Here is a 26229-nt window from a genome sequence, read left to right as displayed (position 1 = left end):
GACACAAAACCCACCAAGCTGTGTAAAGGGTGTGTGTGTGGGAGGACCATTCCTCTCTGCTTCTCCTTTCAACTTCTGATCATGTTCATTCACCTTCTTTATCATCTTTTTTTCCTACTTCACTGTCCCTCTCTTTTTCCTGTGTCTCTATTGTGTTAATGTTCCTCTCTCTCACTTCATTTGTTTGTCTCTCTATCCATTTGCCTTTTTCTCTTTTTATATAGAAAAGGGCAGCACAGTGGCACAGTGGTTAGCACTGGTGTCTCACAGCGCCAGGGGCCCGGGTTCGATTCCTGGTTTGGGTCACCGTCTGTGTGGAGTTTGCATATTCTCCCCATGTCTGCATGGGTTTCCTCCCACAGTCCAAAGATGTGCAGGTTAGGTGGATTGGCCATGCTAAATTGCCCCTTAATGTCAGGGGGACTATAGCTAAGGTAAATGCATGGGGTTATGGGGATAGGGCCTGGGTGGGATTGTGGTTTATGCAGACTCGATGGGCTGAATTGCCACCTTCTGCACTGTAGGATTCTATATCTTCCCCCTCCTCATTGTCTCCCCTTTTTCACGGTGCACTTTTTCTACACTATTGTAGAATAATACCTCTTTTCCCAAATGTAGGGGAGTCTAAAACTAGAGGGCATAAGTTTAAGGTGAGAGGGGAGAGATACAAAAGTGTTCAAAGGGGCAGTTCTTTTCACACAGAGGGTGGTGAGTGTCTGGAACAAGCTGCCAGAGGTAGTAGTAGAGGCGGGTACAATTTTGTCTTTCAAAAAGCATTTAGATAGTTACATGGGTACAATGGGTATAGAGGGATATGTGCCAAATGAGGGCAATTGGGATTAGCTTAGGGGTTTTTTAAAAAAGGGCAGCATGGACAAGTTGGGCTGAAGGGCCTGTTTCCATGCTGTAAACCTCTAAGACTCTATTGCTTCTCCCTTTGTTTTGGTCGGCCACTCTGCTTCCTTACGCTCTTCTGCCTTCTTCCTTCACCATCTCTCTCAGTTGTCTCCCCCTCTCATGCCAGTAGGCACCCAGTGGTAGCAGTCTAGCCTGAGTCAGAGTCACACTGTAAACAAGTTGGGCCAGATCTTCTGATGCTAACAGTAGCAAATGTTGAAACCTCTGCCGCTCTTGCGCTTTTGGATCCATCGGAGGTCTTGCTGCACTGACATGCACTGTAATTGTCAGGGACGTTTAAACTTCCCATGGGCTGATTTGCACTGTCCGGGATCCTCCATGAATGCCTCTTAACATAGATCTCAGTGTCAGAGACTTGAGCTAGATGTGCTTCCCCAACTACTTACCCTAGAATTGTTTCATCTCTGGTGTAACTAGCTGATTAACAGCGTAAATCAACCCACCAATTGCACCCCCTCGACCTACCTCCCCCACCGACACCCTCATCCACTCACTAACTCCCCCATTAACCCATTGAAAATCATTGAGATCTTTATCTAAATGCAACAGCAAATATTGTTTAAAAAAAAGGGGATGGCGGGGGGTGGGGGGGGGAGGCGTTAGTCCTCTGCACCATTCCTGTCCTTGGATTGAGGTGCTGGAGTATCACTGCTGCAGCCAGAACAGGAAGTCCCAGCTCAAAGGATGCAAGAAGGTTAGGGAGCAGTGAACTTCTCAGAGCCTGGCACCCTTGCATTGCCCACCAGGCACCAGGCAGTGCCAAGGGGTGGGGCATGAGGGGGCGAGGCCCAAAGGTATGTGTGGGGCCTGGATGGGGAAGGTGGGGGGGAAGCTGCGCACTCTGCAACTGGGACTGGGGGGAGGGAAGATGCTACTTTGCAATCAGCAATTGATCGGGGGTGGCGGCGATCGGCCGGGCCAGGGGGGTGTGGGTGGTGGAGTCAATCGGTCGGCGAGGCCACCAATCATGGGGGGGAGGCATGTGATATACAGGGGGGTGGAGGTAACTAATAGTCTGTTCCTGGCTTTCTGATGAGCTTAGACCCACCTCCTCCCCCACTGGCAGGAAACAGATTTACCATTTCTTTGAACAGAGTGGTGTAAGATTGAACCTGTGGCCTCACCAAAAAATGTATCTGAAACTCTCCCATTTTCATGCTCGTTTGGGATTTAGAATTTTTTGGGTAAGATCACCCCTGCTGCCTGTGTCCCTGAGTTGAGAAAGAAACCTCTGCTTTAAGTTTCAATAGTTGTTTGTTAACATAACCCTATCATTATAATATTATTACTGCTTGGCTGCTCCACAACCTGTCATTTCATAGTGCAGTCCGTAAAATCACAGTGTCATTGACAGCTCCGAAACATATTTTAGGAATTAGCTACCTTTGATTGGGGTAACGCATGCACATGCCTGTTTTAATAAGGGATTAAATATTTGAAGGGATTTAAATGCATCATGTAGCCTTTTATCACACCCACATTATAGGAGGGTTCTGATAGTACTGGAAAGGGTACAGAGGGCATTTCAGAGGATGTTGCCTGGGCTGGAGAGTTTTAGTTGTGAAGAGAGATTGGATAGACTGGGGTTGTTTTTCTTGAAGCAGAGGAGACTGATGGGGGACATGATTGAGATCTATAAAATTATGAGGGGCATAGATAGAATAGACAGGAAGAAACATTTCCCCTTGGTGGAGGGATTAATGATCAGGGGGCACAGATTTAAGATAAGAGACAAGAGGTTTAGAGGGGATGTGAGGAAAAACCTTTCTACCCAAGGAGTTTGGAACTCACTGCCTGAAAGGGCGGTGGAGGCAGAGACCCTCATAACATTTAAGAAGTATTTAGATGTCCACTTGTGATGCCAAGCATACACGGCTATGGGATTAGAATAGTTAGGTGGTTTGTCTTTGACTGGCGCAGACATAATGGGACAAAGGGCCTTTTTCTGTGCTGCATATCTCTATGACTCTATGGGACTGTGGCAGGTAGTGAGGGAATCAACAAGAGGGAAAAGCATACTTGACCTCAACCTCACCAACCTGCCTGCTGCAGATGTATCTGTCCATGACAGTATCGGTAGGAGTGACCACCCCACAGTTCTTGTGGAGACAAAGCCCCATCTTCACCCACTGCGCTAAATGGGATAGACTTCGAACAGGCAAATCAAGACTGGGCCTCCAGAAGACCTCTCTAGCCCTGATTAATGTTACACTGTAGCTGCCATGTTAAGACAAGATCTGTCCCATCAATTTTGTGTAAAGACTGATAGGTCCCAAGTCCATTGTTGGGTTTAATGGACACAATGGCCTTTCATTGTTGTGTGGGTTTTTAAGTGCTAATGAAATTATTTGTACAAACATCAGCTCTGTTGATTTTCTTTACTGTTTTGCTTAACTTTCTAGATCGGGTTTAAGGACAGAGTAGGTAGCAAATACAATCCATTGAAATTTAGCCCACTTAACAGGCGGGATTTTCCGGCCACGCATCCCCTGAAACCAGAAAATACCACCCGAGGTCAACGGACCATTCCATGGTCCGCCCTCACTCGCTTCGATTCCTGTGGCGGGCGGAACTGGAAAATTCGCCCCAATGATCTAGGTATGAGTACTCTTTTCAAGTGAAACAATTCCCCAATGTTTACAAGCTATTTTAAATACAAAAGACAAGCAAAAAATATTACTCATAAAATAAGTTGAATCTGACAATGTGAATATTCAGTTTGTTGTTGTTTCTATGGCAGTTTCTTTTTCATTTTTTGAACACATGGTATACGCTGAACACTTTTTATTTCAGGTAACCGATGCCTCATTGTCATTGAAACCAAATGCACAAATTCAATATCCATTTAAATAAAACAACGCTGATGTTTCCATTGTGTAAATCCGCAAAAAGTAACCTTAAACTCAGTGCTTCTGCATTTTTAATGAGCAAACTCTTCTATTTAATGAAGTGCTTCAAACGTGAGGCTCAATTCTGGGAAGTTGATTGAAAGTGTGTTGTGTTTTCAAATGTTGGCTTGGTCCAGTCGCTAACAATTTACCGACTGAGTCAGCTAGTTATGGGTTCAAGTCTCATGCTGCATGATCTTGGCTGAAACTTCGCGGGGAAGTGCCCTGCTGTTGAAAATGGATAAAGGATGCATGTATTGTGTTCCTGAACCTCAGAGTATAGGATCATTGGCCAGAATTGCACATGGCAATAGCGGGTGTATCCAACCCAGAAGCCCATAAAATATTGTGAGAAGACATCAGGCGCGTGTGCCAACACCATGCACTCACACATAACATTACAACATACACAGGAGTCAAAAGTCCACCGGCTGACAATTAGCCAGTTAAGGCACTTAAAAGGGCAACTAACTGAAATTTTGCCCGTGCGATTTTTAGGTTAGTGCACAGGCAACTCGGACACGCAGCCATCCCACTTCTTCACCTTTCTATCCAAGGATGGGATGAAAGGGGGCGGAGCATTGGCTGTGTGAGTTGTTAGGAGTTCAGGTGAGAATTTGCTACAGTTTTATTGTTGAGATTGCAGACTTTTTCCTCTGTTTTATTGTGGAGGTGTTTTCTTTGTTAGCTTTGTTCTGAGGACTCTATTTTATCAGCTCTTTTGCGGCATTTCTGCCCATTGCTGTCTTCAGTGCCCGGGGCAGTGCCATCTGTATCTCAGCAGATAGGGATTGTTTACTCAACTGAGGGCATCTCCTCTGGGGAGGAAGAAGGGGGCCAAGGGGAGAGGAGACCAGGTGTCCACAGGCAGTGTTACAGGGAGAGACTTGTGGGAGGGAAGGCGCAGGCAAAGGGGGTGCAGGGCCAGCAGGGAGAGCAAGGCGGATGGGACCACAGAAGATACCACTATCTTGCTCCCAGAGTGTACAGGCAGCGAGTCAGCTCCCTCAACATGTCCGAGCTCCAGTGCCGCGGGAAGCTCCACCTCTCTAGGGACACCATGACATCATTGTACTCCATGATTGGACTGGAGATCACCTCTACTGTGGGTGGACACCCAATATCACAGTAGCCCTCAATTCCTATGCATCCAGATCATCCCTGGGGTCCCTGGGGGTCAGTGTGGAGTTTCCCAATCAGCTGTCCATAGCTGTGTCAAGCTGGTAACTAACGCTCTGTTCAGACGGGTTTGCACATTCATACATTAACAGACCAAATCAGCCAGGCTGAGTGAGCCAGAAGCTTCGCAGCTATTACTGGGTTCCCCACAGCCAGGATGCCATAGGCTCAACACACGTAGTCATCAATGTGCCAGCGGGTCAGCCAGGTGTCTTTGTCAAGAGGAAGGGTTAACATTCCATGAACGCCCAGATCGTATGAGACCACAGGACCCAGATCCTTTACATCTGTGTGAGCTATGCTGACAGCTCCCATGATGCACACATTCTGTGACACTCCCAGGTGCCAAGGCTGTTTGTGACTCCAGTTTGGCTGGATGGTTGGTTGCTGGGTTACAAAGGGTATCCATTGCCACTCACAATGCCGCTCTAGCATCCTAGAACAGAGGCAGAAGAAAGGTACAATCAGAGTCATGCCCCCACAAAGTGGTGGTGGTTCTGAGGACAATAGGGCTACTGAAGATGAGGTTCCACTGCCTAGACCATTCCAGGGGTGCCCTAAAATTGTATCCAGAATGCGTGTCACATGTAACAACTTGGCATTGCAGGCAGGGACCCACATGACGAGGCAACTCCTGACGCTTCAGAGGAAGATTCAGCAGATGGATTTGATGAGGAGCCCAGGCATGCACTGGGTAAGGATGAGGAGGTAAGTGATAAACATTTAGGTAGGCTAGGACACCAGAGAGGCCTTGATTAAAAGTACCTTCAGGCTGCCAAGTCTTGCCTTCCATCTCAATGCAAGGGAGCCACGTCCTACACAAACAGCTTGTGACAATACAATGTCACCACTCCAATGTTGCCTCACAACCTCTGTAATAAAGTTTGTTTCCCCCGCTATGTACCATAAGGCACTGATGAGGCCTGCACCTATGGAAAACATGAAAGACACTCAGGGCACTGAAACACAGGGCCCGATTTTCCCATCGCGACCCACAACTTTTCTGGCAGGTCCGGTGCGGAGAATCACATCGTCGGCCTTTTTACGGGATTTGTGCATGCGCCGGGAACGCATGCTCATCTCCCAGAGCCGGAGAACAGTCACAGACAAGACCACGCTGGAAACCGGCAGGAAGAGAGGTAAGTCATTTGAATTTTTTAAAATGTAGTTTAAATATGCTTTGCATGTCATTATCGGGAACTTGCTGGTCCCGATAGAATCTCCCACCCTGCCAGGAGTACTTCATTCCGACGGGGTTTAGAGTAGCTCCCCATGTTCAGGGAACTAGCGAGAGACCCCGCCGGAATGAAGGGGGCAATCGGGGCCTCCAAGGAGGTCAGGTGGTGGGGGGGGTGGTGCCCCCTGGGCATGGGCACCCTGGCAGTGCCAGCCTGTGCCCCCTTGCATTGCCCAAGGGGCAAAGTGCCTATGCCCAGGGGGCACCTTGGCACTGCCCACCGGGCATCAGGCAGCGCCAAAGGGGCAGGGCCTATTGTGGGTAGGGCCTAGGGGGTGATCAGTGGGGGTGGGGGGTCCCGCTGCCACTCTGCACTGGGATCAGTCTGGGCTGGAGAGAGGCCAGCGATTGAGGCGGGCTGGGGCTGGGGGTGGTCTGCCGGGAAGGGTGGGGGAGGGGGCCTACCTCCTGGGGGGTCTGACCCCAGGGGAGGAACAGTGGGGGGGGGGGGGTCTGCTGGGGTGAGGGGGGTGGGGGATTGCCACTGCTGGCGGGGGGTGGGCTGGACAACGGGGCACTCCAGGGCGGGGGGGGTCAGGGCTGACCCTGGAATTGTGATCCGGAGCTGTCAGACTGTGGCGTGAATTGGCCCCGCCCCTGGGTTTTTAATGAGATTCCCAATTGTGACCTATGCAGTGCACACGGTGGGGAGATTCTGGTCTGAAGCTGCACTGAAAAAACAGTCATGATCTAGAACAGTTTTCCCACCAATTCAGCACTTTTGGCAGAATCGCCCCCACAGTCTTGATTTATATTCTTACCAGAGATGCAAGCAAGGAACAAAACATAAAAAGGTTGCCACAGTTACACATGGACAATATATTACACTGATGAAATGATCGAATTTCCAGACTCGAAACGTTGGCTCTATTCTCTCTCCACAGATGCTGTCAGACCTGCTGAGATTTTCCATCATTTTCTGCTTTTGAAAGGGAGGACTAACAAGGCAATGGAATTCACAATGAATGTTAAGATGCTAGAAAGTACAGAAGACCGGAGGGACCTTGGAGTGCATGTCCATAGATCCCTGAAGGACAAGTAGATAAGGTAGTTAAGAAGGCATATGGGATACTTGCTTTTATTAGCTGAGGCATAGAATATAAGAGCAAGGAGGCTTTGATGGAAAAATGTTAGGCCACTGTTAGAGCATTATATGTGCTTCTGGTCGCCACACTATAGGAAGGATGTGATTGCGCTAGAAAGGGTGCAGAAGAGATTCATCAGGATGTTGCCTGGGCTGGAGAGTTTCAGCTATGAAGAGAAGTTGGTTAGGCTGGGGTTGTTTTCCTTAGGTTAGAGAAGGCTGAGGGGGGACCTGATTGAAATATGCCAGATTATGAGGGACATAGATAGGGCAGATAGGAAGAAACCTTTCCCCTTAGTAGAGAGGTCAATAAACAGGGGGCATAGATTTAGGGTAAAGAGCAGGAGATTTAGAGGGGATTTGAGGAAAAGCCTCTGCACCCAGAGGGTTGTGGAAATCTGGAACTCATTACCTGAAAGGGTAATAGAGGTGGGAACCCTCACAATGTTTAAGAAGCATTTAATTTCTGACAGGTCCCCAACCATTTTTTGGGGGCTAAGATTTAGACTTTGGCATCAGGCTAGGCTCAGTTGGGTGGGTGCCTCTTTGCCTCTAAGTCACAAGGCTGTGGCTTTGAGACTGACTCTGGAGGTATAATTATATAATCTAGGTGGAAACATCTATGCAGTACTGAGGGCTGCTGCACTCCAAATCCATTGCATACAAGGCTACGGACCATGTGCTGGAAAATGGGATTAAAATAAATAGATGCTTGATGGCCGGTGCAGACATGATGGGCCAAAAGGCCTTTTTCTGTGCTGTAAAACTCTGGCTTTATGAATGACACCTGCGAAAACCCCATCCTGTGCTCACAGTGCTGTAAACGGAGCTTCTGAGTGCTACATCTAAATTAATGAACATAAAATTGTGTGGGTTTCTTTCAGATACACTAACCACCCCATACTATTCTTCATTTGCTGAAGTTCAGCAATCCCTTTCATTCAGGGCATAAATAAGAAAGGAAAGAGCTTGCATTTATATAGCACCTTTCATCCAACAAAGTGTGTTTTAAATGTTGCTATTGTTGTAATGTTGCCAGCAATTTGCACTCAGCAAGATCCTACAAACAGCAATAAGATAACTCACAAGATCATCTGTTTTGGTGGTGTTGTTTGAGGGATGAAGGTTGGCCAGATCTCAAGGAGAACTCCCCAAATCTCCTTCAGACAGTGTTTGAGATCTTTTATGATCACCTGGGCGGACAGATGGTGCCTTCATCAAGCAACATATCTGAAAAATGGAACCGCAAGGAGTGCAGCAGCCCTCAGTACTGCATAGATGTTTCCACCTAGATTATATAATTATACCTCCAGAGTCAGTCTCAAAGCCACAGCCTTGTGACTTAGAGGCAAAGAGGCACCCAACTGAGCCTAGCCTGATGCCAAAGTCTAAATCTTAGCCCCCAAAAAATGGTTGAGGTCCTGTCAGAAATTAAATTGCAAAAAAATCTGAAAGGAGCCTCAAACCCAAAAACCTCTGGATTTAACAGAGGGGCAGGGGACTGAACCACTAACAGAAATTGAGATGGACATTTATGTATTATAAGGAAGCTGTTTTTCTTCAATTTAATAGTCATCCAACAGCTACAAGGAGGCAATAAGGATTGAATCTATAAGGTATCAGCTCACCTCTGATCCCATGCGACTTCACCTTCTGGTGCAGAAGGTGAAGTTGCATGGGATCAGAGGTGAGCTGGCAAGGTGGATACAAAACTGGCTCGGTCAAAGAAGACAGAGGGTAGCAGTGGAAGGGTGCGTTTCTGAATGGAGGGCTGTGACAAGTGGTGTTCCTCAGGGATCAGTGCTGGGACCTTTGCTGTTTGTAATATATATAAATGATTTGGAGGAAAATGTAACTGGATTGATTAGTAAGTTTGCGGACAACACAAAGGTTGGTGGATTTGGGGATAGCGATGAGGACCATCAGAGGATACAGCAGGATATAGATCAGTTGGAGGCTTGGGCAGAGAGATGGCAGATGGAGTTTAATCCGGACAAATGTGAGATAATGCATTTTGGAAGGTGTAATACAGATAGGAAATATACAGTAAATGGCAGAACCCTTAAGAGTATTGAGAGGCAAAGGGATCTGGGTGTACAGGTATACAGGTCACTGAAAGTAACAATGCAGGTGGAGAAGGCATATGACATGCTTGCCTTCATCGGCCAGGGTATTGAGTTTAAAAATTGGCAAGTCATTTGCAGCTTTATAGAACCTTAATTAGGCTGCACTTGGAACATAGTGTTCAATTCTGGTCGCCACACTACCAGAAGGATATGGAGGCCTTGGAGAGGGTACAGAAAAGATTTACCAGGATGTTGCCTGGTATAGAGGGCATTAGCTATGAGGAGAGGTTGGAGAAACTTGGTTTGTTCTCACTGGAGCGACGGAGGTTGAAGGGAGGTTGATGAGAGGCATGGACAGAGTGGATAGTCAGAAGCTTTTTCCCAGGGTGGAAGAGTCAATTACTAGGGGGCATAGGTTTAAGGTGCGAGGGGCAAGGTTGAAAGGAGATGTATGAGGCAGATTTTTTACACAGAGAGTGGTGGGTGCCTGGAAGTTGTTGTTGGGGGAGGTGGTGGAAGCGGATACGGTAGTGATTTTTAAGGGGTGTCGTGACAAGTACATGAATAGGATAGGAATAGAGAGATATGGTTCCCGGAAGGGTAGGGGGTTTTAGTTAAGTCAGGCAGTGTGGTCGGTGCAGGCTTGGAGGGCCGAAGGGCCTATTCCTGTGCTGTAATTTTCTTTGTTCTTTGTTCTTTGTAAGCGCCCTGATCATGAGCCTCCTTACCACCATTGAATCTCCCCACCCCACAACTGGGATCTCCCTGACCACCACTGGACCACCACAACCCCCTGTGATCTGGATCCTCTTGTACAATGGATGCCCTCATAATTTTCGTCACTTGGATTATCGAGAACAGATTATTCAATCTCTTTTGATTTTGTACAATTTTATCATTCTCCATGCCTCGAGGTACCCAACAGGCCAAGCAAGTAGCCAAAACAAATGGATTCATTGCAATAAAGTACACCCACATGACAGTAATGTAAAATAAGTGAAATTCTTTGTGCAACTCAGACTGTTTCTACATTCTCTTCTTCATATATCTACGTGGTGCTAACTGTGTGGCTGGAGTAAATGTACAGTCAGCCTGCTCCAGCAACTGAGATGCCTGTGATGGGTGTTCTCTAGGATATTTTTGTGCCCGTGATGGTCTGGCCACAGACTGACCCCCTGAATTTATAGAGGGGCAGCTTTGGGCATGGAGCAGGATGTAGCATTTGTGTTTCTGTCAAAAAGAGCAGAAGGGGTGGTTACAGATCAGGAAATGTCTTGAGGAGAGTCCTTAATGGCATCAGTCCTGCCTCCCTCTGCCCTTTCAGGACTCACCTGTCAATCTATGTTAACCAAAAAGAGTGTGAAAATACCTGGCTGCATCTCCATGCATTTCTGAGCCATCAATGCGACTGGCCAATCCGTTAGAGGTTGCAGGTATAATGTGGAGGCCACTTCACTTGGTCCTGCAGCCGTGGCATGAATGGTCATCTTCATCTTCTGCACAAAGGTCTGCACTGCCTCAGGAAACTCTGACAGTTGGCCACACATCTCCATTTACTACTCCACTTTGTAACACCCACTTTGTACATGAGTTCCAAGGCATCAGTTTCAAGTGGAGCATGGCTGGATCTGCCCTCCATCCCTTGATGGGGATCACTGCCTCCAACACCTGCTCCTAGTCGTGTGACATGTTCCTCACCTTGCACTGTTCAGTATGTGACTGAGGCCCCACTCTGTGCTACGTCTGCGCCGTGGGGCATGCGCCGTGCATGCATTTAAATTGGCTTAATGGGCTGCACGCCCAACTTTACCGGCACTTCCCCCTTTACCACCGTGTTTGCCCATCCAAAATTGGTGTGAAACAGACAGGCTCCATATAAGTCTGATTCAGGCACTCCATCCGTGAGGGTTAGTGAGGAGCTAAGTACCAAGCGTCTGATGGCTCTCTGCTTGAGATCGGTGGGGGTTGGGGGGGGAAGGCGGGTCCGCTGCCATTCTGCCTGTGATCAGTGGGGAGGAAGGGGAGTCCGCTGCCACACTGCCTGAGTTCAGTGGGGGGAAGAGGGGGAGGGACCTGCGATCGGTCTGGATGGCAGGGGGGATAAGCCGGTCAGTAATGTTATGGGGGTGGGGCAATGTCTGTGGGGGCCAGGGGGAGGCATTATCTGACCTGGGAGGGATGTGGCAGGGGAGCAGCATTCATAAGAACATAAGAACATAAGAAATAGGAGCAGGAGTAGGCCATCTAGCCCCTCGAGCCTGCCCCGCCATTCAATAAGATCATGGCTGATCTGAAGTGGATCAGTTCCACTTACCCGCCTGATCCCCATAACCCCTAATTCCCTTACCGATCAGGAATCCATCTATCCGTGATTTAAACATATTCAACGAGGTAGCCTCCACCACTTCAGTGGGCAGAGAATTCCAGAGATTCACCACCCTCTGAGAGAAGAAGTTCCTCCTCAACTCTGTCCTAAACTGACCCCCCTTTATTTTGAGGCTGTGCCCTCTAGTTCTAGTTTCCTTTCTAAGTGTAAAGAATCTCTCCACCTCTACCCTATCCAGCCCCTTCATTATCTTATAGGTCTCTATAAGATGCCCCCTCAGCCTTCTAAATTCCAACGAGTACAAACCCAATCTGCTCAGTCTCTCCTCATAATCAACACCCCTCATCTCTGGTATCAACCTGGTGAACCTTCTCTGCACTCCCTCCAAGGCCAATATATCCTTCCGCAAATAAGGGGACCAATACTGCACACAGTATTCCAGCTGCGGCCTCACCAATGCCCTGTACAGATGCAGCAAGACATCTCTGCTTTTATATTCTATCCCCCTTGCGATATAGGCCAACATCCCATTTGCCTTCTTGATCACCTGTTGCATCTGCAGACTGGGTTTTTGCGTCTCATGCACAAGGACCCCCAGGTCCCTCTGCACAGCAGCATGTTGTAATTTCTTTCCATTTAGATAATAATCCAATTTGCTACTATTTCTTCCAAAGTGAATAACCTCACATTTGTTAATGTTATACTCCATCTGCCAGATCCTCGCCCACTCACTCAGCCTGTCCAAATCTCTCTGCAGACCTTCTACGCCCTCCACACGATTCACTTTTCCACTTATCTTTGTGTCGTCTGCAAACTCAGTCCCCTCCTCCAGATCATCTATATAAATGGTAAATAGTTGAGGCCCCAGTACCGGTCCCTTCTATCAATCCATTCTATCACTATTTTCTGCGCATGCGCAGTTGGAGGCACCGATTGGAGTTGCAGGGTTTCAGGTGCATTAAGTCCCGCCCACAGGCTTATGCAGCACGATTCAGAATTGCTGGTATTTTTGCAGGCAGAGTGTGTATGGGGGCGCCGGAGAGTGGGTCTAAAAGTCGTATCTGAAACACTCCTTGTTTCAAGTCCACCCAGCACTTAGAATCTAAATGGTAAAATAGGGCCCAGGATGTTGGCTGGCTGAGTCATATATAAGGCTGTGAGTTCACCTTTGAATCATCCTCACTGAGAGTAATCTTGGGCAATGTCCTTTGCAATGCAGAGAAGAGAGGGCCAACTGAGCCTACAAGTTCAACCATGTCCCACAGAGTGATGAGTATAACACAGGTCACTAACATGAACATTCAATAAAGAATAAAATAAACACAACATTGTTTCTTCCACAAAAAAGCAAGGTTGCTAAACTCCCTATAACCATCAATGTATACCAACCATGAGGCATGCCAGTACATTTAGCTCTCTGACTAAGCCTCTCTGAACAAATAACAATAAACCCATGAATATAGTGAAAACAAAGGTAATGTGAAATATTTACAAGTGAAAATTAAATCTGAAGAGCACCCACAGCACCTTTGCGCTCCTCAGTCTTATGTTCATGGCAACATAGTTGCACGGAAAGCTGTGCCCGTGATGCAGAACCTACCTGTGTGACCAGGAAGCTCTTTTATAGCCCACCTCGACCTGCTCCATTGTCAGCTGATGGCAGGTTTTACCAGTGAATAGCTCCAACCCCTAAATCAAAGGGGTTTTTTGCATATACATGGTAGGCACTTAGATTTTAGTTTTAATAATACGGGATAAGGCAAAAAGAGAAAAAGAGGAAGTGGTGCATAGTTCTTTTCCATCTTTGTTAGATCTGCATCATATTCAATGCAAGTTATTGCCTGGGATATTGCTGTTGCTGTCAGATAATTTATCCAACAGATTGACAAATTTATTCCATAAATGATCATCAGCTTATCCTACTCTATTCTACAATCCAAGAAGTTTACTCCACACATTGGATAGCCAATCCACACATTGAGGAATTTATTCCACATATTCATCAGAATTTATGCTGCAGTTTGAAAAGTATAATTCACAGATTGCAATAGTATTCAGCATATTCAGAATTGTATTCTACACATTGTGGAATTTATTCTACAGACACCAACCTTTATTGCACACTGAAGAATTATTCTACACCTTGAAAAGCTTATTCCACACATTCAGAAATGTATCCTGCACCTTGGAGAATTGATTCTATACATTGAAAAGTTTCTTCGACACATTCTACTTGGGCGGCATGGTGGCACAGTGGTTAGCACTGCTGCCTCACAGCGTCAGGGACTCAAGTTTGATTCCAGCCTTGGGTGACTGCCTGTGTGGAGTTTGTACATTCTTCTCGTGTCTGTGTGGGTTTCCTCTGGGTACTATGGTTTCTCCCCAAAATGTGCAGGTTAGGTAGATTGGCCTGCTAAATTGACCCTTAGTGTCAGGGGGATTAGCAGGTTAAATATTTGGGCTCACAGGAATAGGGCCTAGGTGGGATCGTTGTTGGTGCAGGCTCAATGGGCCAAATGGCCTCCTTCTGCACTGTAAGGATTCTATGATTCCAACATTTTTTTATATACGGAAACGAAGTTTGCACCACACATAATTGGATAGAGTTTTATGGTGGTTGGATTTCCTGTCCCACCATTCAAATCCCTGCAGCCTTTTAACAGTCCGAGGAAAAGTCCCAGCTGCCAGCCAATCTGAACGGTTGGAAGCTCTGTAAGCCCAGCAGTGCATTAGGAAGTCTAAATACAGTGGTGGAACCCAGAGGATCAGGTAGGTACAGTAGGATCTTACAGTGTCCAGAGTGGAGGTTAGGAGATGGGGGGGTGGTGGGGGGAGGTTAGGAGATGGGATGGGGGGGTGGGGGGGGGGGGTTGGTGTTGTGAAGGAGAGCTCAGGCGGGGATGGAGCACCTGGTGATTGCAGATTGGGGTGGCCATTGAAAAGGGCCCAGTGATGGAGGTGCACCTCCCTTCCACCCAATGCCTGATCTGTCAGGCATACCACCCCCCCCCCCCTCCCCCCCCCCCCCCCCCAACCCCCCTCCCACAGCCTTGGGCTTTGGACTGCTCCTGCCAGCCAAGAAATTACAGCAGTTTGAGAAGTTGCCCTTAAGTGGCCAATAATTGGGGCAAGTACAAATGGACCGCTGTAGGCCTTGCTGACTTCCCGCAGAAATTGTAAGGGACCCCCAACAGCAAAACATCCTGTGGGGGACTATAAAATTCTGCCCTTTGAGAAGTTTCATCCACATATTGAGAAAGTTATTCCAGAGTTTGAAAACTTGATTCCACACAGTAGAAAGTTCATTTCACTCAGTCAGGCTTTACTTGTTCTCCAACTGTATGCAAGGGAGCACATTTACAGATACTCACAAGAAATGTGTCAGGCTTCAACCTTTTAGAAAACGGATGCTTTCTATTCTGTGCAATGAAAGGATCTGAATGCAGGGCTTATTGCGAGCTAATTTGATGCAGTTTTGGGGTAGTGTGATTATTTAATCTGTTGTGTTGGGCCTTCTGGTCTCTTGTGTGAACTGCTTTCTGATCATTGTCCCTTTGGCTTATGACCACATGCTGCTAGCATGTGTCTTATGATTAGATATCTTATTTTAATAGAGAGAAAATTACTTTCTGTGTAACGAGTTGGCCAGCTGCATGGGAAGCAGAAGGACACAAGTCTGTATTTCACTGTTGATTCTGGGACCTTGCTGTACATACTTTGGCTTTGATATCTCCTATACTATAACACTGACTAAACTTCTGAAATATGTCATTGGATTTCAAGTTCTTTCTCTTTCCCCGATGGGGCTGGCATTGGTTACTGTTCTGCTAAGCAGTGCTCTTTGTTTGCAACTGGCCAACAAGTAGAATAAAAATAACACTTAATTGTCAGGCACTTATGCATAGCCACTGTGTTACATTACAGAAGATGTACAGCACAAATACAGGCCATTCAGCCCACCCAATTTATTCTGACTTGCTCCACTCCAGCCTCCTCACACCCTCCCACTTTCCTCATTTCAACATTAACTCTCTATTCCTTTCTCCCTCATATACTTATCTAACCTTCCCTTAAATACAACTTCATTGCAATGTTAATGTAAGCCTTACTTGTGACTAATAAATAAACTTTACTTTTTTACATCTTTAATATTCACTTCAACCACTCCCTGCAGTACCAAGTTCCTCATTCTCACCACTCTTTGGATAAATACATTTTTTCTGAATTCCCTAAGTGATTTTTTGTGACTATCTGATATTGATGGAGTTTAGATTAGCTTTTCCCCACAAGTGGAAACATTTTATCTGTGCCCACTCTATCAATACTTGTAATAATGTTAAGACTTCAATTAGGTCACTCCTCTACTTCAAGATAAAAGAAATCCAACTTGTCCATCCTCTCCTGGCTGGGATACCCCACATTTCTCATGCTGTTCTCGTAAATCTTCCTTGTAAACTCTCCAGTGCCTCTGTGCCCTTTCTATATTACAGCAACTAAAATTGTATGCTGTACTCCAGGTGCGCTATACCCAAAGTTTGACACAATTTCCCATTACTTCTTTACTTTTCACTTTTATGGGTGTCACGGGGCACACAGGTTACCACTGCTGCCTCACAGCGCCAGGGACCTGGTTTCCAGCTTGGGTCACTGTCTGCATGGAGTCTGCATGTTTCCCCCCATCTGCATGGGTTTCCTCCGGGTGCTCCAGTTTCCTCCCACAGTCCAAAAGACATGTTGGTTAGGTGCGTTGGCCGTGCTAAATTCTCCCTCAGGTACTGGAGTGTGGCGACTAGGGGATTTTCACAGTAACTCCATTGCAGTGTTAATATAAACCTACTTGTGACACTAATAAATAAACAATTCTGTCCCTCTAGAAGAGTTTGGTATGCTTTTTATGGCCTTTTATTGTGCTCCCAGATCCCTTTGCTCCTCTACCCTGTTTGGAGTCTTCTAAGTAGTATATAGCCTCCTTATTGTTCTTGTCAAAATGTAACACCCTCACATTTATCTATGTTGAAATTCATTTGTCAATCATAAATTCTGCAAGTTTGGTAAATACCTGCTTGTAATTTCTGGCAATATTGCTCAGAATTGGCTATCCTTGGTGTCTTCTGAAAATGTAGAAATTGTGTTGAAACAATTTAAATAAAGAGTGAACAACAGTGGTCCCAGCACTGATCACGGTGGAACACTTCTTTCCACTTTCTCAAAGCCAGCTAGCTATCCATACTTTGCCCTGACCCTGCATTCTCTGACCTTATTCATCAGTCTATTATTGCGTTTTTGAAAATCTAGATAAAATACATCTGTTGCATTACTCTTTATCTACTCTCTCTATTAACTCTTCAGAAATTTGAACAAGTTGGTGAAGCAAGACTTTCCTTTTGAAATCCATCCATTCATTGTTATACTTGATTTCTAGATGTTCTTATATTTTCTCCTTTTTAGAGATTTCATGATTTTTTTCTACCACCAATATTTAATTAAATGAGCAATAGTTTCCTACATGTTTTCTATCTCTCTTTTAAAGTACACATTGGCCTGTAACTTCTGGGCTCATGGGCAGTAGTGTTCCACCGTGATCAGTGCTGGGACCACTGTTGTTCACTCTTTATTTAAATTGTTTCAACACAATTTCTATATTTTCAGATGACACCAAGGATAGCCAATTCTGAGCAATATTGCCAGAAATTACAATACGGAGAGGGTGGAAGTCGCGGTGTTATGCCCGCTAATGACATTTTAATTTATTATAATGTATGCTAATCAGGCTCGTGCCCTTCCTGGGTTTGAACCAGATTGTGTCATCGGGAGGATCGTGTTCTGAGATCCCATTGGTGCAAATCCCACTTGTGGCCTCTCGCGATACTTAGCAGCCATTGTGGGATTCGCACCCATGGCTAACGCGGCCATTAAATCGCAGCCTTTATCTCCATCTTCTAGTCAATTAATATCAGGGTAGTTGAAATTCATGATTATTATTCCAAGTATTTTACTCATTTCCATATTTTGTTTACAGATTTTTCCTTCCACTCCCTTTCCACTATTAGCTGTGCTGCAGACTACACCTATCAGTGTGATTGATCCTTCATCAGCTCTTAGCCTTATCCATGTGGATTCTATTTCTGTCTTGTTGATAGTCACGTCACTTTTTCCGACTGTCATTTTGTTATCCCCAGTGAGTACAGTTACTTCACCTCCATTACACCCTTCAATATTTATTTCGTGGTGTTAATTTTTCTGTAGCCATTTCTCAGTAATTTCTCAGTTCTAGATCAATGCACCCTTGTTTCCAAGTCTTCTGCTGTTTTACAGAGCATTGTGCACATTGCTGTTCAGACAGTTTAACTTATTCTTAACAGCAGTTTCCCTTTGTACTTAACCATCCTGTTCCATAATTCTACTTATTGCCTTTCCATCCAGGTTTATTTAATCACTTAGTTTACTCTTTCTGATGTTCTCAAAAGAACAAAGAAAAGTACAGCACAGGAACAGGCCCTTCGGCCCTCCAAGCCTGTGCTGATCATGATGCCCAAACTAAACTAAAGAAACCTTCTGCCCTTACTGGGTCCATATCCCTCCATTCTCTCCCTATTCTTGTATCCATCCAGATGCCTCTTAAATGTGGCTAATGTGCCTGTTTCCACCACCTCCTCTGGCAGCGCATTCCAGGCACCCACCGCTCTCTGCATGAAAAACTTCTCCCACACATCTCCCTTAAACTTTCCCCCTCTCACCTTGAACCTGTGCCCCCTTGTATTTGACACTTCCACCTTGGGAAAAAGCCTCTGTCTATCCACCCTGTCTATGCCTCTCATAATTTCGTAAACTTCGATCAGGTCTCCCCTCAGCCTTCGTCTTTCCAGTGAAAACAACCCTAGTTTATTCAACCTTTTCTCCTTTCCTGTTTGATCTTTTTAGATGGAATTAATTTCCAATGCACCTCTTCCCATTATATTCATTTGCGGATATGTTAAAATAACATAGAAATCTGAATAATATGGTACATACTATTTGAAAGTAACTTTTAAAAGAGAATTGGCACTTACTATAAGAGTTAAAGTTTGAAGATTTAGGGAGATACAAGACTATGAATGGAGAATGGGAATTTTCAGACAAGTGAAAACAGAGAGAATCATAAAGTCATAGAATCATAGAATCCTTACAGTGCAGAAGGAGGCCATTTGGTCCATCAAAGGGCGACAAAAACAATTATGCCGAAGAAGACAAGGTCTATAGGGAAAAGAGCAAGGTCATTGGATTAATTGGATAGCTCCTCCAAAAAGGTGGTATAGGTGTGATGGGACCAAGAACCTCCCTGTATGCTGCATGTTTGACTCTATATACTACAAACTCCCAGCTCTTCTGCAAAATTTGGGGAGAGCTGGTACCTTATGAACACCCTCTCAAAGAAAATCAACAATTCCTTCCTCATAAATTGTGACTGCTTTCATGTTATGGTGTTCTATCTTGTATCCACTTGTTATGTCCAATTATACACAGCACCTTTGGCTCTAGAGATAAGTGGAGATTGAGGTAAGACCCAACATAAACCCAATATTCAACTTTTAAAATACTTATAGTTTAAAATTTATTTTATTAGTGTGACAAGTAGGCTTGCATTAACACTGCAATGCAGTTACTGTGAAAATCCCCTAGTCGCCACACTGTGGCGCCTGTTCGGGTACACTGAGGGAGAATTTAGCATGGCCAATGCGCCTAACCAGCACGTTTTTCTGACTGTGGGAGGAAACAGGAGCACCTGGAGGAAACCCACGCAGACATGGGGAGAACATGCAGACTATATACAGACAGTGACCCAGGCCTGGAATTCAACCTGGCTCCCTGGCGCTGTGAGGCAGCAGTGCTAACCACTGTGCCACCGTGCCGCCATGAACATGATGCTATGAACATTTTCTTGTGCCTCTATAGGATGTATTTACCTTATACTTTTAATAAGTAATATGTTTCTTTCTGTACAATAACTACTGGAAACATTCAGAGGGCCAGATGAGTTAACATTTTAGGAGTGGATTTTTCTTCAGCACTCTTTATTTTTGTTTCAGACTTCTGCGATCTGCAGATTTTTCTTTTTCTTATATAAATGTAAGCCTGTTGTTATTTTGGTAATGTTCATGCCTATGCCTCTGTGCTCCTCCATAAATGGAGCAATTCCATCCAAGCCTCTTGCCAAAACCTCCAAGATTCTGATCCTTTCTTGTTGCAATTATTCCCCACCAAAAATGTGATTACATTTCTCCAACACAAGATCTCCAAACTAAATCAGGCTGTACAAGCTTGGCATTGAACCACCGCACACAAATTCTGCATGCGCAACACAACCGGGTAAACAAACTTTTCGACATTAGTAGTCAAAGGGCCTCATTAGCTACTTGAGAAATGTTAAAAAGAGTAAAGTTTATTGCAAATCTTTTGGGATTGACGGCCATTTTTCTTGCTGCAAACAAAATTCCGTTCATAAAAATTGTCCTACAATCCTCAGAATAGTCTTCACTCTACTGGCCTGTTATGTAACAGGCTCCTCCCCACCCCCCTCCCCTCCCCGCATCTTCTCACCCTCGACCCTCAGCATTGTCAATTGTGCCTTCGGCTGTCAATATCCAACGATCATCTAAAACAGATGATCACCACCATCTTTTCAAGGGCAATTAGGAATAGGCAACCATGTGGCCTAGCTGGTGAAGCCTACACCTTGTGAAAAAACAAAAAAGATAAGGAGATAAAAGAAGAGATGACCAAAAATGGTCAAAGAGACAGGTTTTAGACCGTGTGTTCTAAGGGATGATTATGAAAAACTCACAATTCTGCCCCTTCTTTCAAATGGAGGAAAATACAGCTTTTGGTGTTGTATTTTCTGGGTTAGTAATTAGCATGTTGCTGTCAGGGCATTTTCACAGTAACTTCATTGTAGTGTTAATGTAAGTCTACTTGTGACACTAATAAATAAACAAACATTGCTAATTTTGCTAACATTTGGTTTATGGCACAATAACGGTCGTTCTGCATTCTGTACCCTTGAACTTAAAAGTTCATCAAATGTATTTTGCAAGTGTTAAAAAGGAAACAGCTGAGGTGATTTCAAAACACTTTGGGGGGAATAAAAACGAAAGCTGAAGATACTGTAACAACAGAGTGCCATCTAGCTGTCTGAGACTGTAACTGACCATGATTTACCCGTTGGCTTACCATGGCAATGTTTACAGACAAAACAAATGCGATAATAGATTTTCGTCAGGGAAATATATCAAAGGGTATGGAGCAAAGATGGGTAAATGGAGATGAGGTTACAGATCAGCTCTAATTGAATGGCAGAGCTGGTTCAAGGGACCACCCTGTTTCTGCCTCTCTTCCTGCAACTGTCTCTCTGCTTGTTTTCTCAAGTCTAATTATTTTCATCTTCTCTCTGTCTTAACATTCTCATTCTCATTTGTAAATCCCTTCATCGCCTTTCCCCATCCTACTAACCTCTCTAGCCCTACAATCCTCAATGTGGTCTTCACTCCACTGGCCTGTTATGTAACCCCCACCCCCCTCTCCCCCCTGCATCATCTCGCGCCCCCACCCCCCCCCCCCCCCCCGACCCTCATCATTGCCAGTTGCGTCTTCAGCTGTCTATGTCTAATGATCATCTATGATCACCACCATCTTCTCAAGGGCAATTAGGAATAGGCCACAACGTGGCTTGGCTGGTGATGCCCACAGCTTGTGAAAAAACAAAAAAATAAGGAGAACAGATGACCAAAAATGGTCAAAGGGATAGGTTTTAAGGAAAATCATTGAGCGAAGGGAGGGAGGTGGAAAGGCAGAGAGATTTAGGGAAAGAATCCCTGAGCTCAGGTCATCTCATCCCTCATGAGGACTTCAGAGATAGAGTCCCCAGTGATTCACCAATCAGTAAGCCACTGTGATGCCATTGATATCAGTCGCACCCAGCTCTATGTTATGGACATTGACTGTGTGATGAGTAATAGTACTGACTGATTGTTTTCCTCCCGCAGATGAGCAATTCCCCAGAACCAGCAGGAACCCAATGACTCCCCATTAACGACAGAGCCACCCACATCGCACCCTCTCTCTGCACAAATCATCAGCGCAGGTACTGACATGTCAGTGGATAATAGTGCGTTGGCTCGGATGGTAGTGCATAGTGGTGATGGCACATCACACTCACATGAGCAGATGGCAGAGAGTGCCCAGGGCGGCGGCAGTTGGAGGACTGATGGAGACCAGGACCACGCTGACTCCGAGGCAGATGATGAACCTCTAAGTTGTTAATAAGGCAGCGGATTCTGGATGTCCAGCGGGATGCACAGGGAGATCGGGTAGAGATCCCTGAGGGTCTGCATGCCATGATCTCTGTCATGGAGCAGCCCATGTGGAGCATGAGCACTGTTGACCCTGAGCTACGAGCACACAACCTCATCCACAGAGAGTGACAACTCTCAGGGAGACGCAGCACCAGAAACAGAATCAGAGGTTCCAGAGGTTGCACCCAGACCTGTAATCCCACACAGGTCACTGGCACCGTGAGAGATGGATGTGGCATCCAGTCTCTCTGCTAGATGCCCATCCATCAATGGTGAGCAGAGAGATACAGACATACCTCACGCTGGCAGACCAGCTGCCTGTGGTCTCTGTGAGCTCCTCGCACAATGCCCCGGACAAGGGCGGCAACTCCTCAGGCTCTCTGCCAGTCACTTTGCCATTCACATAACCTGTGAGGACTGAGGAGTGCCCAGTCTGCTCAGTCCCTGCTGACCAGAGAACCACTGCCAAGGTCACCAGGGCCAACATGACAGCAGAAGTAGCAATCTGCCTCCAATATCGCTGTCAGCGAGGGAGGGACACCAAACCATAGCAGTCACAAAGCTAAGCTAAAGGCACAGTGAGCACAGGAAAGGATTTGCACAAGGGCCATTAGTTCTTTTTGTCAATAACACATGTGTAATTATCAGTTAAGGTTATATGTTTAATTTGTTTCACTTCTTCAAAGTCATGAAGATAAATGACTGCTTTGCTCACAAGCCCTGAGTGTCCTCTGTGTTCGATGGGTGTTTGCCTCCTCAGTGCCTAGAGAAAGACGATTGGAACAGCAAACTTCATTACTGAGGCAGTGAGGCAACATTGGGTTCATGGCATGGTTTTTTGTGAAATGTTTGTGAAGGAGGTGGTGCCTTGTTCCCAGACATAGACAGGCCTTGGCCAACCTAGTTGAAGCAATGTTGAATCTAGGCTTCCCTGCCTCCCTGAAGGTTCCTCATTTCTGGCTCCTGCTGCTCACCATGTACCAGCTCAAGCTTCTCATCAGAGTCACCTATGGATTCTTCCTCTGAGGTGACCGCACCTGCCTCAGAGTCCTCCTGGTCCAACGGGCCCCCCCCTTTGAAAGAGCAAGTTTATGTAGAGCACAGTAGACAATGATGATGAATGGCACTCGTTCTGACGGATATTGTAGAGCATCCCCGAGCAGTCCGGGCATTGAAAACTCATTTTTAGCATACCCATTGTCCTCTCCAACACTGCCCTTGATGAGGCATGATAGTGATTATATATTTCCTCTGCTTCTGTCCTCGGATGCCTGAGTGCCGTCGTCAGCCACCTTTACAAGGGATAACCCTTGTCACCCAGAAAGCATTCCTTGAGGTGAGCTGGAGCAATCAACAGCCTGAGTATTTGTGAGTGTCTCAGTGTGTAGGCATTGTAGGAGCTGCCAGGGAACCTTGCACAAACTTGCAGAATCTGGGTCCTGTGTTCACACACAATTTGAACATCCATGAAGTGATTCCCGTTTTGATTGACAAAGGTGCCCGGCTGGCCAGCTGGTGCCCTGATGGCCACATGGGTGCAGTCTATAGCACCCTGGAAGCGGGGGACCCAGCAATAGCTGCAAAGCTTCTGTCCTACTCAGCTTGGTTGGCTTGGTCCATCCTGAAATGGATGAATGTGCAGATCCACCTGGACAAAGCATCAGTCACCAGCTTGATGTAGAGTTGCACAATTGACTGGGAAACACCGCAAAGATCACCTACTGACCCCTGGAAAGATTCGGAGGCATAACGGTTAAAGTCTATGGTGACTGGTCACTGTGATCTCCACGCGTAGTGGGTATCCACCCATACAGTTGAAGGCTATCTCTGGGCCATTCATCTGGCAGATGGTTGTGAAATCCAGAGCCTCCTGCTGTACTGGACCTTGGTTATGTCCAGGTAGTTGGATCGATGCCTGTACACCTGACAGCTGGATAGTGCCATCTTCTGAAGGGCCATCCTCCTTGCCCTCCCTGCTGGCCCTGAGCACCATGTGCCTGCGCCTCTCCTTTGAGGTGATGCCTGCAGCAACCTGGTCTCTTTCTTTTGTCTTCCTGCTCAGAGGAGGTGCTCCTTACTGAATACACAACTGCAGAGATGCAAATGGAACCGACACATGTACTGTAGGTGCCAAAGGGTTAGAAATCTCAAGGAGATATTACAAGATTGAAATACCCTGAAAAATCCAAACGATGTCCACAAACCTCAAAAGAAAACAGTGAACCGGGTGGCAAAGTGGCGAGCACTGCTACCTCACAGCGCCAGGGATCTGGGTTCGGATTCCCAGCTTGGGTCACTGTCTGTGTGGAGTCTGCACGTTCTCCCTGTGTCTGCGTGGGTTTCCTCTGGGTGCTCCACTTTCCTCCCACACTCGAAAGATGCGCAGGTTAGGCTGATTGGCCATGCTAAATGGACCCTGGTTTCGGGGGGATTAGCAGGGTAATATATGTGGGGTTACGGGGATAGGGTGGGATTGTTGTCGGTGCAGGCTGGATGGGCCGAATGGCCTCCTTCTGTACTGTAGGGATTCTGATTCCATGATTCTATGAAAACATTACAAAACTCTTACCAACTCAGCCTGCCTTTGCTCCTGCCTCCTTTAATCAGGCAATGTAAAATGCAAGTTAATTGGTGTTTAAATGGTGTAACTTGTTTTCTTAATTGTCAGCGGACGTGCATCCGACTCCTGCTCGTGCCCACTGACTGAAATGTTGCACAATGGCATCAGGGTGCAGGCCCAAAGTCTTCTTGTGCAATTTTTGCACACTTCAGGGTCAGGCAGGTGCTCGCCCGAGCAATGTAAAACTTTGACTATAGGAAAGTTATTTATCTTTATTGAAAGAGCTTGAGAGGACTTCCCTCTGATCTCAGTCCAAATGCTTCCTGCACCAAACTGCTCTAAGAAAGCCTGCAATACATTTGTCATGATTTGAAACCAAGCACTTATGTTATGGGAAGATAGGTTTCAACAGTTTTGGGGGAGGGCTTGTGCTTTGGTTCAAACCAGGCAATAGAGAGGATCTGCAATGAGTTGTAGGAATGTCAGAATGAACACCGAAACATGAATTGGTAGCTGGAGTAGAATATTTTAAGGGAGAATTTAGAAGAAGGGAGATTCTACAACAAATGAAATTTACCTTCCAGTGGGATAAAGTGAAGGCAGTTAACTAGAGATGCAAATTTATAAAATCAAAATTCAAGGCGACAATACCTGTTGCGGAAGTGCACGAACAAGATGGGAGACCAGCAGGGATGGTCTGAAAGGCTGCTGTAAGCTTCAAATCTCTAGCATCATAGAATCCCTACAGCGCAGAAAGAAGTCATTCGGCACTTTGAGCCTGCACCAACAACAATCCCATCCAGGCCCTATCCCCATAAGCCCTCATATTTATCCTGCTAGTCCCCTGACACTAAGGGGCAATTTAGCATGGCCAATCAACCTAACTCACACATCTTTGGAACGCAGGATGAAACTGGAGCACCCGGAGGAAACCCATGCAGACAGGGAAAACTCCACACAGATGGTCACCCGAAGCTGGAATCGAATCCCGGTCTCTGGCGCCATGAGGCAGCAGTGCTAACCACTGTGCCGCCACAAGGTAGCCCATACCTATTGTTTGTGATGTCTGTACAGAGAATGCCAAAGCTTTGAAATAAAGCTCATATTGTTCAATCAAGTGCTGAAATCCATTTTTGGTTCACTTTACCCTGCACAGTTAGAGGTGACTTCAGTTTTGCTTTATCATCAGTGCCATGAAAAGAAGCACACAAGAGGAGAAAAAAATGAATCACAATTCTGATAGAAGCCCATAACCTCCACAAGAATGAAGAATTGCCGGTCTTGCCCCATCTAATTATGATTTGTAGAAATATTGTACAATCCTTTTTTGGCGGCATGGCGGGAGCTCAAAATAACTTCAATGCTTGTGGCACCATTGTTGTATTTGAGCGACTATGCTGCTATATTTATTTATTGATGGTGCAAATGTAATTCTGCTTGGCGGAATCATATGTTCCACACATAACCGTGGTCAGAATTTGATGTCTCACCCCAGGAGTGGGCTGACTGGTATGAAGTTGGTGTAAAATTGGGTGGGATTTGGTGAGAGAGGCACCATGCCCATCACCTACAGTAGAGTAGATGTTGGATGACCGACTTGTCCTCAGGCCAATTGAGACTCTTTTGATAAATTCGGAATGCCT

General features: G+C 46.0%; 1 pseudogene; it reads left to right on the top strand.

The window, feature by feature from the left end:
* Nucleotides 1-23707, top strand: part of LOC144481033 (large ribosomal subunit protein eL31 pseudogene) — a 48524-nt pseudogene extending 24817 nt beyond the window's left edge.
* Nucleotides 23708-26229: the final 2522 nt, after the last annotated feature.

Source organism: Mustelus asterias, chromosome 2 (assembly GCF_964213995.1).
Source record: "Mustelus asterias chromosome 2, sMusAst1.hap1.1, whole genome shotgun sequence".
Lineage (NCBI taxonomy): Eukaryota > Metazoa > Chordata > Chondrichthyes > Carcharhiniformes > Triakidae > Mustelus > Mustelus asterias.
Note: the sequence above shows the minus strand (reverse complement) of the source record. Positions and strands in the feature narration are given on the sequence as shown.